The 15,786-nt window shown below is 45.8% G+C and overlaps 1 protein-coding gene across 1 annotated transcript in view; it reads right to left on the bottom strand.

Moving 5' to 3' along the window:
* The window catches only part of LOC136876327 (carcinine transporter), a 309,979-nt gene that overhangs the window by 87,836 nt on the left and 206,357 nt on the right, over nucleotides 1-15,786 (bottom strand). The gene's annotated exons all lie outside the window — the stretch shown is intronic.

The raw sequence follows: 15,786 nt of genomic DNA, 5'->3' as shown, positions 1-15,786 counted from the left end.
CTGAGGGATGGTTCTCCATTCTCTGTCAACCATTTGCCACAGTTGGTCGTCCGTACGAGGCTGGGGCAGAGTTTGCAAACGGCATCCAATGAGATCCCACACGTGTTCGATTGGTGAGAGATCCGGAGAGTACGCTGGCCACGGAAGCATCTGTACACCTCGTAGAGCCTGTTGGGAGATGCGAGCAGTGTGTGGGCGGGCATTATCCTGCTGAAACAGAGCATTGGGCAGCCCCTGAAGGTACGGGAGTGCCACCGGCCGCAGCACATGCTGCACGTAGCGGTGGGCATTTAACGTGCCTTCAATACGCACTAGAGGTGACGTGGAATCATACGCAATAGCGCCCCAAACCATGATGCCGCGTTGTCTAGCGGTAGGGCGCTCCACAGTTACTGCCGGATTTGACCTTTCTCCGCACCGACGCCACACTCGTCTGCGGTGACTGTCACTGACAGAACAGAAGCGTGACTCATCGGAGAACACGACGTTCCGTCATTCCCTCATCCAAGTCGCTCTAGCCCGGAACCATGCCAGGCGTGCACGTCTATGCTGTGGAGTCAATGGTAGTCTTCTGAGCGGACGCCGGGAGTGCAGGCCTCCTTCAACCAATCGACGGGAAATTGTTCTGGTCGATATTGGAACAGCCAGGGTGTCTTGCACATGCTGAAGAATGGCGGTTGACGTGGCGTGCGGGGCTGCCACCGCTTGGCGGCGGATGCGCCGATCCTCGCGTGCTGACGTCACTCGGGCTGCGCCTGGACCCCTCGCACGTGCCACATGTCCCTGCGCCAACCATCTTCGCCACAGGCGCTGTACCGTGGACACATCCCTATGGGTATCGGCTGCGATTTGACGAAGCGACCAACCTGCCCTTCTCAGCCCGATCACCATACCCCTCGTAAAGTCGTCTGTCTGCTGGAAATGCCTCCGTTGACGGCGGCCTGGCATTCTTAGCTATACACGTGTCCTGTGGCACACGACAACACGTTCTACAATGACTGTCGGTTGAGAAATCACGGTACGAAGTGGGCCATTCGCCAACGCCGTGTCCCATTTATCGTTCGCTACGTGCGCAGCACAGCGGCGCATTTCACGTCATGAGCATACCTCAGTGACGTCAGTCTACCCTGCAATTGGCATAAAGTTCTGACCACTCCTTCTTGGTGTTGCATTTGCTCTGTCAGTCAGTGTATGTAGTGATTTTGTATGGAAAATATAACTCAGAAAGTCCCTACCAACAAAGCTTCAACCCACATCTCGTAACTTCTCGCTACTGTCTTAACAGTACGCTATACGCTACTGCTTAAAATTGGCTATAACGCTAATACCGATTATGCGAGCTGTGGCACATCACCTAGGTAGCTACCGGAACGACTAGAAGAACAAGAAAAGAAAACTATGCAAGAAAGCCGGCAATCCCAATTAAACTCGTTGTATTTCCGACAATGGGAGGTCACTCCCTGAAGTCTCTTCAGCTGTCTTGCAATTTTCGTTACCGGAAAACGGTGTATGAAGTTACACGAAATCACAATGATCTGGAAGACTTTAAGGTACAGGTGAGGCTAAATAACAGCAGAATTATTACCTGTAGATGTTCTGAAAGGTTTTTGCAATTCGATCAGAGGCGATGATATGATATTACTTTCTTATTCAGTCAACAGCAAAATAGCTTACTCCTTATTTCATGTTGTATTCCACTTTATAGCACTACTGTGGGATTTTCGATTTCTCCATAATCTTCGGAGTTACGGAGGGCATAAAGAATGAAGTTTAATGTCTTTGAGGTTCCTTAGAACTAAATATTTCCATTAATGACCAGAAACTCCCTCAAAGGAAAGTACACTTGTTCCGTAAGTCACTCAAGCATATCTGAGTGTATAATAAATCTATGAGCGCTCCGTAGAAATGTTTACTAGCTACAACGGTGGAAATGAATATAGGACAAGAGGCTGAAAGGGGCATAATTATCCAAGCCCACGGATTCGGTTATTCCATCCATGAGATTTCTGGTAAGTTTCAGATACCACATTCAACATTAAGTGATGTAGTGGCAAAATGCAGAAAGAAACATCAGAAAACTATGCGTGATGCTGTTGTATTCACGATGCTAAGCTAGTCATTGGCTGAATGGCCATCGTAGTCACTTTCGGTTCATAGGGCCCCGGGTTCGATTCCAGGCCGGATCGGTGGTGGTGGTGGTGGTGATTATTGTTTTAAGAGGAAGTACAACTAGGCAACCATCCTCTATATAACACTAATCAGAGAGAAAAATGGAAGGGATCCGACACTTCGAAAAATGAATATATCGGCCAAAGGAAGACAAGGTCCGCGAAGGGCGTGAAAATGAAAGACTCCCTAGGCCTCCATACGTAATAGCGTCGGGGTCGGAAAAGAACAAGAGTTGACCAAGAGAGGTTGGATTGGATAGATGAAAGTGAGGAGCATGGCATAAGTAAGTGGAAGCAATGCCAGGACTCAGCTAAGGGCCCCGTGGTCGCCAACCCACTCTCCAAAGTTAAGAGCCCCTGGGCCCTCTTTTAGTCGCCTCTTACCGACAAGCAGAGGATACCGGCGGTGTTATTCTACCGCCCCCACCCACAGGGGTACCCGGCCGGATCGCAGATTTTAACCTGAAATGGTTAATTCCTCTGGCTCGGGGACAGGGTATTTGTACTGTCCCTGCCATCGTTGGATGGTATGCCTTACAAGGGTTGAACCAGGCTAGCAATAGCCACACGAAATAAAAACATTCTAGGGCCTACACATCGACCAGTACCAAAAAAACACGAATCATATATTGTCCATTTTATAAGATACTAGGTGATGTATCCGTGCGTCGCTACGGAATTCTACATTGTACTCTAGGTGAAGTAGTGTACACGTTGTAATGTTTTATTAAATAGCATAGCTATACGCCTTTTCTCATGTGAAGACCGCGTTAGGAAATTTTCTTTCTAATGGCAAGGCCTCTTGCCTACTGTCAGTCACAATCGAGTTGCGCAATTTTCATTATAATGGCAGACATATACTCTCCACCTGCTTATACATAATCAGAAAGACTGTGTTTGGGGTTTTCCCCAAGTTTTGAAGGATCGGTGAATGGGTAGAAAACCAACAATACTACAATATTTACGCAATAAAGCAGTTTTTAATACGTGTCTGTGTACATACAAATTCAAAGGAAGAACTATTTATGATTAAATATTTTATTTTTGGAATACATATGGAATAATCGCCCTGCGTATAGATATCATGCAAAACTGTTACATAAAGGAAGTATGTTTCCAAGATATACCACCCAAAAATTTGTCATAACAACCTGGAGAATGTGACTGAACGAGAATTAAAGCGATATTGTTATTGATGTTGTGTATATTGATTATTTTGGCGTAATTTTATTTTAGTTATGCATTTCACTTTTAATAATGAACATCTATGTATGCTTTGACCTTGTTGTCTGTCTGAGTCCTTATAACTAAAAACTACTGAATATATTTCAACCAAACTTCATATTTAGAACCCGGCTATCTATGGGTAAGTTATAGGGTCAATAGAATTTCGAAATTCTTGAATGGACTGGGGGTTTATAGGAAAAAATAGTGATTTTTACTCTCCCAAGAATATACATGAGCAAACTTATTGGAAATCTACCAGCATTAATGGCAATATATTTCTAAAACATTGTCGTGTACACTTATTTGATAGGATGATTTTTTCTTTGCTATTTGCTTTACGTCGCACCGACACAGATAGGTCTTATGGCGACGATGGGATAGGAAAGGCATGGGAAGTGGAAGAAAGCGGCCGTGGCCTTAATTAAGGTACAGCCCCGGCATTTTTCTGGTGTAAAAATGGAAAACCGCGGAAAACCATCTTCAGGGCTGCCGACAGTGGGGTTCGAACCCACTATCTCCCGATTACTGGATACTGGCCACACTTAAGCGACTTCAGCTATCGAGCTCGGTAGGATTAATAAAGTAGATATCATTAACGGAATATTTTACAGTCTAAGTCCTAGCAGACGTAGCCCAAAAGCGGGTGCACGTAGAGCAGATTTCTTATAACCGGAAAATTACCGGAATTATTTTAACCAAGTTTCATATTTGGATTAGGCTTATCCAAAGGAAGGTTTTAGGGTCCATTCCAATTCAAATTACCTGAATGGACTGGGGGGCTGTACAAGGAAGACCAAAATAGTGTACGCTTCCGAAAAATATACATTGACAACATTAATGGAAGTCTACCAACCTGAATGGTACACTTTTCCGATTGGAGGAATAATAGGGAGATATAATTAACGGAATATTTTACAGTCTAACTCCTAGCGGACATAGCCCAAAAGTGGATGCAGTAGAGCGGATTTCTTATAACTGGAAAACTACTGGACATATTTTAAGCAAACTTAATTAGAATCCACCTATCCAAAGGTTGGTTTCAGGGTGTAAACCATTTCAAAATTCCTAACTGAACTGGAGATTTATAGAAAGACCGAAACAGTGATCTTACTCTCCCAGACCAACTTATGGATTCTAATATAGTCTTGAAATTTCTTCCGCGGATCTACTTCAGGCGAGCGCATTAGGGATGATAGGCTAAATTTCCATTCACTAACCTGAGTTCTGATTGGCTAGAAAACTTCATTACAGGCATGTGATAGTCAGATTACATTAGACGAAGAACAAGGTGAAATGTTGACAACTTCGGAACATGAAAAACCAATAACAACCAGTTAAAAGATTTACCAACCTTAACAAATTACATTTCTTAGTAGTTTGCCTTGGGCTTAGCTCACCAGAGATCGCTATAGATGCTAGGGCCATCTAACCATCGAAGTTTGAAAAGTTCTTAATCACTGTCAGATATGGTCATAGTGGAGAAGGCGCACAATTTCAATAGTCGGAGAAGGCGTATCCCTGGTACTATTATAATTGTTCAGGTATTCTCAAGTTTCCTTGGTGTTCGGTTACATTAGGGGGGATTAATATCTATAAGGCTTTCATTCACCGTACTTTTGGGAGGACTGGAGTTCGAATCTGGATGCCTATACCTACCGTTACCACTGTGATAATTCCATGTGGCTCCCCCAATATTCCAGAGAAATGCTTGGGTAGTACCGTACCTATTATCTACACTGACTGACAGAGCAAATGCAACACCAAGAAGGAGTGGTCAGAACTTTATGCCAATTGCAGGGTAGACTGACGTCACTGAGGTATGCTCATGATGTGAAATGCGCCGCTGTGCTGCGCACGTAGCGAACGATAAATGGGACACGGCGTTGGCGAATGGCCCCCTTCGTACCGTGATTTCTCAGCCGACAGTCATTGTAGAACGTGTTGTCGTGTGCCACAGGACACGTGTATAGCTAAGAATGCCAGGCCGCCGTCAACGGAGGCATTTCCAGCAGACAGACGACTTTACGAGGGGTATGGTGATCGGGCTGAGAAGGGCAGGTTGGTCGCTTCGTCAAATCGCAGCCGATACCCATAGGGATGTGTCCACGGTGCAGCGCCTGTGGCGAAGATGGTTGGCGCAGGGACATGTGGCACGTGCGAGGGCTCCAGGCGCAGCCCGAGTGACGTCAGCACGCGAGGATCGGCGCATCCGCCGCCAAGCGGTGGCAGCCCCGCACGCCACGTCAACCGCCATTCTTCAGCATGTGCAAGACACCCTGGCTGTTCCAATATCGACCAGAACAATTTCCCGTCGATTGGTTGAAGGAGGCCTGCACTCCCGGCGTCCGCTCAGAAGACTACCATTGACTCCACAGCATAGACGTGCACGCCTGGCATAGTGCCGGGCTAGAGCGACTTGGATGAGGGAATGGCGGAACGTCGTGTTCTCCGATGAGTCACGCTTCTGTTCTGTCAGTGATAGTCACCGCAGACGAGTGTGGCGTCGGCGTGGAGAAAGGTCAAATCCGGCAGTAACTGTGGAGCGCCCTACCGCTAGACAACGCGGCATCATGGTTTGGGGCGCTATTGCGTATGATTCCACGTCACCTCTAGTGCGTATTGAAGGCACGTTAAATGCCCACCGCTACGTGCAGCATGTGCTGCGGCCGGTGGCACTCCCGTACCTTCAGGGGCTGCCCAATGCTCTGTTTCAGCAGGATAATGCCCGCCCACACACTGCTCGCATCTCCCAACAGGCTCTACGAGGTGAACAGATGCTTCCGTGGCCAGCGTACTCTCCGGATCTCTCACCAATCGAACACGTGTGGGATCTCATTGGACGCCGTTTGCAAACTCTGCCTCAGCCTCGTACGGACGACCAACTGTGGCAAATGGTTGACAGAGAATGGAGAACCATCCCTCCGGACACCATCCGCACTCTTATTGACTCTGTACCTCGACGTGTTTCTGCGTGCATCGCCGCTCGCGGTGGTCCTACATCCTACTGAGTCGATGCCGTGCGCATTGTGTAACCTGCATATCGGTTTGAAATAAACATCAATTATTCTTCCGTGCCGACTCTGTTTTTTCCCCAACTTTCATCCCTTTCGAACCACTCCTCCTTGGTGTTGCATTTGCTCTGTCAGTCAGTGTATATAAATAAAGTTGTAGGGAGAGCGCTGTTTGTAATTTCGTTCATTTGCCATTTTAAATATATTTATCCGTTTTAGGTCTACTTAAGACCATATCAGTGGTTTTTAGCTTCCTTGTTTGTTTGTTTGTTTGTTTGTTTCACCATCACGGGGAAACGGCTGGATAGACCTCGTTCAAACTCCATATTTAGAGTCTACACATCCGGGAGCAGGTTTTGATATGCATATGATTTAAAATCACTGATTAGAACGGGGATTTATGAAAGACTGGAATAATTTAATGTTTTCTCGATTTTCTGTAAAATCCGTAGACTATTTGTGAGACGTTCATTCATTTTGTTCGCTACATAATTTCGCTTACTATTCAAATGACTGAGAAAATTACTGCTTTGTGCGAGTTCAGCAGTCACCCCAAGGATATTACCAAGTACAGCGAGGGCTTCCTGCTGCGTTAACCTTACTAACACAGGAAGCTTTCGTAGAAGTGACGGCCCCTCTCCGCCGTCACCCGTGGCGACCATCCAAAGAGTTGGTGCGCTTTGCCGCCCCCGGAATCCTTTAAGACGGGAAACTTACACCTTACCTCGTGTAAATGCTAACATCTCCGAAGATTAAGTCGTTCCCGAGACTCGGTCGCAAAGTGAACCTCAAAAGAGAGGCAACTCGGAAGACCTTGTCCCGAAGAACAGTCCTTGACGTTGTACCCAGTTCGGATGTCACCCCGAGGGCATTACCAAGTACAGCGAGGGCTTCCTGCTGCCTTAACCTTATTAACTAACGCAGGAAGCTTTCGTAGAAGTGACGGTCCCTCCCCGCCGTCATCCGTGCTGACCATCTAAAGAGTTGGTGCGCTTTGCCGCCCCTAGAATCCTTTCATACTACACTATAGGCCTAACTGCGCGGCTTTAAATATGTGTAGGGTTATCCTTTATAACATAGCACGTTGTTACCAAGAATACATCACGCTTAGACGTATAAATGCTAACATCCCCGAAGGTTCAGTCGTTCCCGAGACTCGGTCGCAGATTGAACCTCAAAGGAGAGAGGGAACCCGGAAAACCCTGTCCCGAAGAACAGTTCTTGACGTTGTCCCGCGTTCGGCTGTCACCCCGAGAATATTACTAAGTACAGCGAGGGCTTCCTGCTGCCTTAACCTTATTAACTAACGCAGGAAGCTTTCGTAGAAGTGACGGTGCATCCCTGCCGACCGACCAAAGAGTTGGTGCTCTTTTCCGCCCCCGGAATCGTTTCGGATGCCCACCTTACATTTTACCTCCGAAGATTCAGTCGTTTCCGATACTCGGTCGCATATAGAACCTCAAAGGAGAGGGAACCCGGAAAACCCTCTCACGAAGAACAGTCCTTGACTTTGTCCCGAGTTTGGCTGTCACCCCGAGCATATTACCAAGTACAGAGAGGGCTTCCTGTTGCCTTAACCTTATTAACTAACGCAGAAAGCTTTTGTAGGAATGACGGCCCCTTCACGCCGTCACCCGTGGCTACCATCCAAAGAGTTGGTGCGCTTTGCCGTCCCCGGAATCCTTTCGGACGCGCACCTTACAGGTTACCTCGTGTAAATGCTAACATCCCCGAAGATTCAGTCGTTCCCGAGACTCGGTCACAGATTGAAACAACATTTTCATCTTGTCCATAAAAACTCTCACCGAGCTCGATAGCTGCAGTCGCTTAAGTGCGGCCAGTATCCAGTATTCGGGAGATAGTAGGTTCGAACCCCACTGTCGGCAGGCCTGAAGCTGGTTTTCCGTGGTTTCCTATTCTCACACCAGGCAAATGCCGGAACTGTATCTTAATTAAGGCGACGGCCGCTTCCTTTCCACTCCTAGCCCTTCCCTGTCCCGTCGTCGCCATAAGACGTATCTGTGTCGGTGCGACGTAAAACAACTAGCATAAAAACTCGGGGCAGTGATCTTTTGCTGCAGTCCAGCAGGTGATTCAGGAAGGATTGCTGCGCACATGGTGAAGAAAGGCAGAGGGGTTCCACGTTGTGCCTTTGATGTTGCAGGCAAATTCTGACATGGAATCCATGGATAACCGTTCTTGTGTACAATGGTGAAGTTCGAAATTGCTGTCTTCCCACAGTCTGGTAGTCATGGCTGGCTTCTGGTATGGTGGAGATTGTGCTACATCAGCTCTTCAATGAATGAGGCTGTTCCATTTAAGGCATTGACTAAACGTGATGAAGCAAATTTAGAGACTCTGAGGGCTCTTCGAAGATAGGCCTTATTCACTCAGTCTTGCCATTTTAGGTATTTTGACTGCATATAAAGGATTCTTGCGCTGTCTGGAATTTCGCGACCACGGGGCCCTCAGCTGAGCCCTGGCATTGCTTCCACTTGTGTCAGGCTCCGCCCTTTCATCTATTCTATCCGACCTCTCTTGGTCAACTCTCGTTCTTTTCCGACCCCGACGCTATTAGGTTTGCGTTTTCACGATATCTTCATTTTTCGAAGTGTCGGATCCCTTCCATTTTTCCCTCTGATTAGTATTATATAGAGGATGGTTGCCTAGTTGTACTTCCTATTAAAACAATAATCACCACCACCATCTGGAATATTGTGGTTTTTGTTTTGCCTTATTTATAGTTATCGTGTACCGCCTGGGCCAAATTTCATTTTATCTGTGTCATCCCTTTACTCACCTATTCCGACAGACAGCGTATAGTATATATTTATCGTAATGCCCGCAACCACCGCGGATCTTATATTATCTGAATGCGGACTGCACTGTAAACGACCTTTTCAACAATAATATTTTTCTGTCTTGTCTTAACGTTGACAATGGAACCCGAAAGTTGTGACTTTATAGCGGGTAGGCTTCTCCGAATGCTATTATTTCCAATTAGACCTTAATACTAGACTACTCTGAGGATTAAATCGTAACAACCAACGACTGAACTTTTCTCTTACATTGTTTTCTATCATGGGATTGTCGATTTGAGTATTTAAGCTCTCTCCTTTGGTATTCCATTCCTAATTTATATATTATTCTAGAATATCTACTGCAGCTGAGTCTCTGTCGCATCATGTTCAATGAACCATGGTTACAGTATGTCACAAGTACTACAAGTTTCGTTTCCCCACACAATAATATACTCAGTGGCGGTAATAGGTTCGTACGTTTCCTTAGAAACAATTCTAACCTTGCTGTAAGCCAGAAACTGAACAGTAATTATTTTTAGTTATTCAGAGTGTTACCTTCGTGATGCACAGGCCACATTCTGACTTTCATCACATAAATTTGTCCCGCATAATCAAAATACTCTCCAATAGCTACATGATATGTTCCCATCTTGTAATCGCAAGCAACAGTACAGAACGTAACAGCAGTGGGGTCTGAGAAACCCCGCGTGGAATATAATCATTGCACACCTTTCTTATTTTTACCAGTGAAATTTAGATTCATCCATATAAATTAGGTTGGTACCTCTCTGTGTGCTACAATGAGTCCTTCCAATCTTTTACTTGCAAGGGGTATTCCGATAACAAACAAATACAGGTCAGGGTCCGATAAATCTGCGTGGTATTCACGGTTGAGTTTTCCTCATGCGTCAGTAACTTCCTCCTGCAGTATTTGCTCATTGGTATTGTGCTGACATCGAATACGCATGTCTGGTTTATGACAGGTATAGTGTATTTGTACTGCACTATCTTGCAATGAACTTCCCCGCCGTATTACCTGACCGTGTGTGTTTTTGTTTCGTAATTTGTTTATTCGTCCGCCTCTGTGGTGTAGTGGTTAGCGTGATTAGCTGCCACCCCCGGAGGCCCGGGTTCGATTCCCGGCTCTACCACGAAATTTGAAAAGTGGTACGAGGGCTGGAACGGGGTCCACTCAGCCTCGGGAGGTCAACTGAGTAGAGGTGGGTTCGATTCCCACCTCAGCCATCCTGGAAGTGGTTTTCCGTGGTTTCCCACTTCTCCAGGCGAATGCCGGGATGGTACCTAACTTAAGGCCACGGCCGCTTCCTTCCCTCTTCCTTGTCTATCCCTTCCAATCTTCCCCTCCCTCCACAAGGCCCCTGTTCAGCATAGCAGGTGAGGCCGCCTGGGCGAGGTACTGGTCATACTCCCCAGTTGTATCCCCGACCAAGAGTCTGAAGCTCCAGGACACTGCCCTTGAGGCGGTAGAGGTGGGATCCCTCGCTAAGTCCGAGGGAAAAACCGAACCTGGAGGGTAAACAGATGATGATGATGATGATGATGATGATGATGAATTTGTTTAATCTATTGAAGTTCCTTGCCAATCAAAGACATTCAAAATAAGATAGACTCACACAGGGCTCTAGTGTACTCTCCTCCGATTGAAGCGGAGTCAGTTGTATGTGATTTGTACTTGATTAATGCGAAAAGTAAAGAAAAGGCGAGTGCGTGAGTGGGCGCCGTGAATCACACACGAATGTGTGTAGCAGTTTTCGCACAAAATGGTACAGCTTCCGACATTTTGTGGCTCATTTTATTCGTTCAAAGTAAGGGCATTACACTCCAATCCTCAAAAGTATGCGCCCAAACTGAAACATTCATTTATATATACGTAGATACCTTTGCTTAACACACAGGCTACTTTCAATCACACTATCCTTTAAAGGGGCTATGAGGCGAAATAAAATGTGAAACAAGTTAGAGGAAAACGTAGGCTTGAGATCCTTAAAACTGAACACGCTGCCTAAACGGTTAATCCTATTGAGCAATAGAGCGCACCAGATGTACCTGAAATTCAATATGCCAGAAAAAATTATATGAATTTTTGTTCTTAAGTCTAATAATTTTCCCCCTGTGGGTGGGGTTGGTAGAAAACACTCACGGTATCTCCTGCCTGTCGTACGAGGCGACTAAAAGGTTCCCCAGGGACTCTGAACTTTGGAGAGTGGGATGGCGATCACGGGACCCTTAGCTGAGTCCCGACATTACGTCCACTTACTTGTGCCCGGCTCCTCACTTTTATCTATCCTACCTGACCTACCTTGGTCAACTCTTGTTCCTTCCTGACCCCGACGGTATTAGAGCACTCGAGGGCTAGGGAGTCTTTAATTTTCACGCCCTTCGTGACCCTTGTCTTTCTTTGACCGATATCTTCAATTTCGGAAGTGTCGGATCCCTTCCATTTTTGCTCTCTGATTAGTGTTACATAGAGGATGGCTGCCTAGTTGTACTTCCTCTTACAACACTAATCACCACCGCCAACTCTAATAATTTCTTAGAAAACTGAGCAGACTTGAGAGGAATCCTGGGTTCATCAGTCATATCATATGCTGGAGACTGCGGGACAGGATTCTGGTGCAGTCGCTTGGCATTTACGAATAGTTAACTGAAAGAGCCTCAGGTCAGTATATTTATCACGAGTGTGATAAACTCCTTTCCAGGGCGAAATTCAACATTCCAGCGTTTCTTAAGTCCGATAACAGCTAAACCAAACTAAAGCAAACCCCACGGCACAAAGTCCTATGGCCTTTTGTCTACCAAGCAACCGGTGCACAGCAGGAAGGTCTGCAGAATACGATGTGTCATGAGGTCAGCACGGCGAGTCTTCTCGGCCGTTATTCTTGGCTTTCCAGACCGGGGCCACTATCTCTATGTCAGATAGCTCCTCAATTGTAGTTAGGTAGACTGAACGGACCTCGAACCAGCCCTCAGATCTAGGTAGAAATCCCTGACCTAGTCGAGAATCGAACCCGAGTCCTCCGCGTAAGAGGCAGGTACGCTACCCTACACTGCGAGGCCAGCACAGCAGTTAAACGACGTATTTATGTAATTCGTAGCATGCCATAAGAAAGTAAATAACAAAATACATTTTGGAATTGGACTTACTGTAAAGCAACTGTTAAGCTAAGAGGACCGACTGTCGGGACTCAAACCAGTGCACATCCGTCTACGGCTCGATAGCTGCAGGCGCTTAAGCGAGGCCAGTAATCCAGTATTCGGGAGATAGTAGGTTCGAACCCCACTGTCGGCAGCCCTAAAATGGTTTTCCGCGGTTTCCCATTTTCACACCAGGCAAATGCTAGGGCTGTACCTTAATTAAGGCCACGGCCGCTTCCTTCCCACTCCTAGCCCTTCCCTGTCCCATCGTCGCCATAAGACCTATCTGTGTCAGTGCGACGTAAAGCAACTAGCAAATAAAAGAAAATAGCATCCGTCGGTTGGATGGTACACACGGGAATATAATCTTTGATGCAGACTATTTTACTGTTGAGCGATTTGCAGGACAAAGTCTTGATACATTATGATGTCACGTATGTATGCTCCAGAGCATTATTCAAATCTGAAGTCCCTTTAATTGTGGAGCCTTGGGGGTTCTCAATGATTTTTAATAACAATTAGATACAAAATTATACAATATGAGTAAAAATATATTTAAAATTACTTTATTCTGAAATTAATCTAAAAGTATAGATGTGACGTTGCCTTCCTCAGAACACAAATCTGAATACGATACTTCGCTCTCCGGGCGGAGTGTTTACCGTTTCCGCTAGGACAGATAACAATGGACAGAAGACTTTCATCACTTTGATCTTAAATTGGATGCCTGATCGCACTCATCGAGAGAGAGATTCCGATTCAAATCCCGAAGAGGTCAACTTTCCGCCTCATTTTAATGGAAGCTATACTCTAATATTTTACTGTATGTATAAGAACGATTTATTTATTTATTTATTTATTTATTTATTTATTTATTTATTTATTTATTCTTCTTGTTTTCTGAGGCCCCTTTGGTTCCTAACTCAGGTGAGCTTTCTTCATAGCCCAGCATTCCTTCATCTTTCCACTGTGAGTTGCTTTCCTTTCCTGTTTCCACTTCACCCTCACTCCAGGACGTTATGTGCTACCTGTCGGTGACTGGAGAGTGTCGGATATTCTGATCAGCTTTCTTGGGATCAAAAATGCTAGGTCTTTTCGAACCAGTTTCGTGCATTTAGCATTTGTCTCCTTCTCTCTAGAAATGGTGTTGAATATTCTTGAGGTCAGTCTCTTGTTGTCCATCCTGACTGACCATAGGAGATAAATCTCATCTTTCTCATGGCTAATGTTATGCTCTCTAAATGTTGGCAAAGCTCGTTGTTATGCCTCATTCTGTATTTACCTCCCTCTTTAAAGGGGCCCACGATTTTTCTCAGTATCTTTCAATCTATTTATTTATTTCATATTTACCGAAATTAATTGCATTAAATTCTCACCTTTTAGTTTCAACGAGACGAGGCTACGGTTCTATATTTACCCGATATTAATTTCATTTATTAAAATTTTTAGGGAATGCGAGGATTTCTCTATACCAGCAATAAAAATGCAAACCATATTTTATTTCAACTAACTCGGTCTTACATTTTATTATACTGAAGTGAAATTGCGTATAGCTTTCAGTGCCGGGTGTGTCCGAGGACAAGTTCGGCTCGCCAGATGAAGGTCTTTTGAACTGACACCCGTAGGCAACCTGCGAGTCGTGATGGGGATGAAATGATGATGAAGAAGACACATACACCCAGCCCCCGTGCCAGCGAAATTAACTAATTATGGTTAAAATTCCCGACCCTGCCGGGAATCGAACCCGGGGCCCCTGTGACCAAAGGCCAGCACGCTAACCATTTAGCCGTGGAGCCGGACTTTATTATACTATTTAGACGAAGCAGATAGTACATACGATAGACAATAAACAAGGAAAAGAAATATATACATAAGGTGCTATTTTAAGTCTATGGCACAGGAAGCCATTTTCGGTTCCAGACACGAGGAGCCGTATTCAGTCCGTCATATCCGGAAGTGTTTGTTTGCGTGTCTGCGATGCCCAGCCAAATATACGGCACGCAGAGATCTGAAATTTTAGATGGTCACAGCATTTCACCGATCACACAAGGCTGTGTAAAAGAGGAATTCTTGCTCCAAGAAATGAAGCTGTCAACGTCAACAACTTTTACATGAATTACCCAGTATTCTACAAATTTACAAATCTGTCGACACGATACGTAATTCAGATGAGGCTTTTAACTACACGACAGAGTTTTTTGAACATTTTGGAGTCACCCGGAGACCCCCCTGTGGGGGGGGGGCGGTAGAATAACACCCACGGTATCCACTGCCTGTCGTAAGAGGCGACTAAAAGGGGCCTCAGGGGCTCTGAACTTTGGAGCGTGGGTTGGCGACCACGGGGCCCTCAGCTGAGTCCTGGCATTGCTTACACTTACTTGTGCCAGGCTCCTCACTTTAATCTATCCTGTCCGACCTCCCTTGGTCAACTCTTGTTCTTTTCCGACCCCGACGCTATTAGGTTTGCGAGGGCTAGGGAGTCTTTCATTTTCACGCCCTTCGTGGCCCTTGTCTTCCTTTGGCCGATATCTTCATTTTTCGAAGTGTCGGATCCCTTCCATTTTTTACCTCTGGTTAGCGTTATATAGAGGATGGTTGCCTAGTTGTACTTCCTCTTAAAACAATAATCACCACCACCACCTCACCCGGAGAACCTTTGAACATCTTGGAGCTGAAGATTGCGGCACCGATTATCCTTTCCAGGAATATGAATCCTCCTTACATGTGGCATGAAACACGACTCTCGGTCAAGATACTGATGCTGAATATTATTGAAGCCACCATCATGACTGAACATGCTGAGGACGAAGTAGTGTTCATTCCTGGGATTCAAATCATCCTTCGGATATACCGCTTCAATTTAGACATCTGCAGATCCCCGTTCGTTTTACTTTCGGTATGTGCATGAACATGGCACAACGACAACCGTTTAAGGTTTTAGGTCTCGATCTTGGTAAACCGTGCCTCTCCCATGGTCAACAGCACGTGGGTTGTTCAAGAGTTGGAAAGGCAAACACTCTGTACATTTAGCTCCATATGGAAGGACACATTTAGTTTACCTGGAAGCTCTATAAGGAAGAATTAGTTTGTTTTTTATACAGTGTGGTATTTTCTGTGGTGTAGGGGTAGCGTGCCTGCCTCTTACCCGGAGGCCCCGGGTTCGATTCGCGGCCAGGTCAGGGATTTTTACCTGGACCTGAGGGCTGGTTCGAGGTCCACTCAGACTACGTGATTTGAATTGAGGAGCTATCTTACTATGAGATAGCGGCCCCGGTGTAGAAAGCCAAGAATAACGGCCAAGAGGATTCGTCATGCTGACCACACGACCCCTCGTAATCTGCATGCGTTTGGGCTGAGCAGCGGTCGCTTGGTAGGCTAAGGCCCTTCAAGGGCTGTAGTGCCAGGGGGTTTGTTTATTTTGTT

The sequence above is a fragment of the Anabrus simplex genome, chromosome 6 (genome assembly GCF_040414725.1).
Source record: "Anabrus simplex isolate iqAnaSimp1 chromosome 6, ASM4041472v1, whole genome shotgun sequence".
NCBI classification, from domain to species: Eukaryota; Metazoa; Arthropoda; class Insecta; order Orthoptera; family Tettigoniidae; genus Anabrus; species Anabrus simplex.
This window is presented reverse-complemented; position numbering and strand designations above follow the sequence as displayed.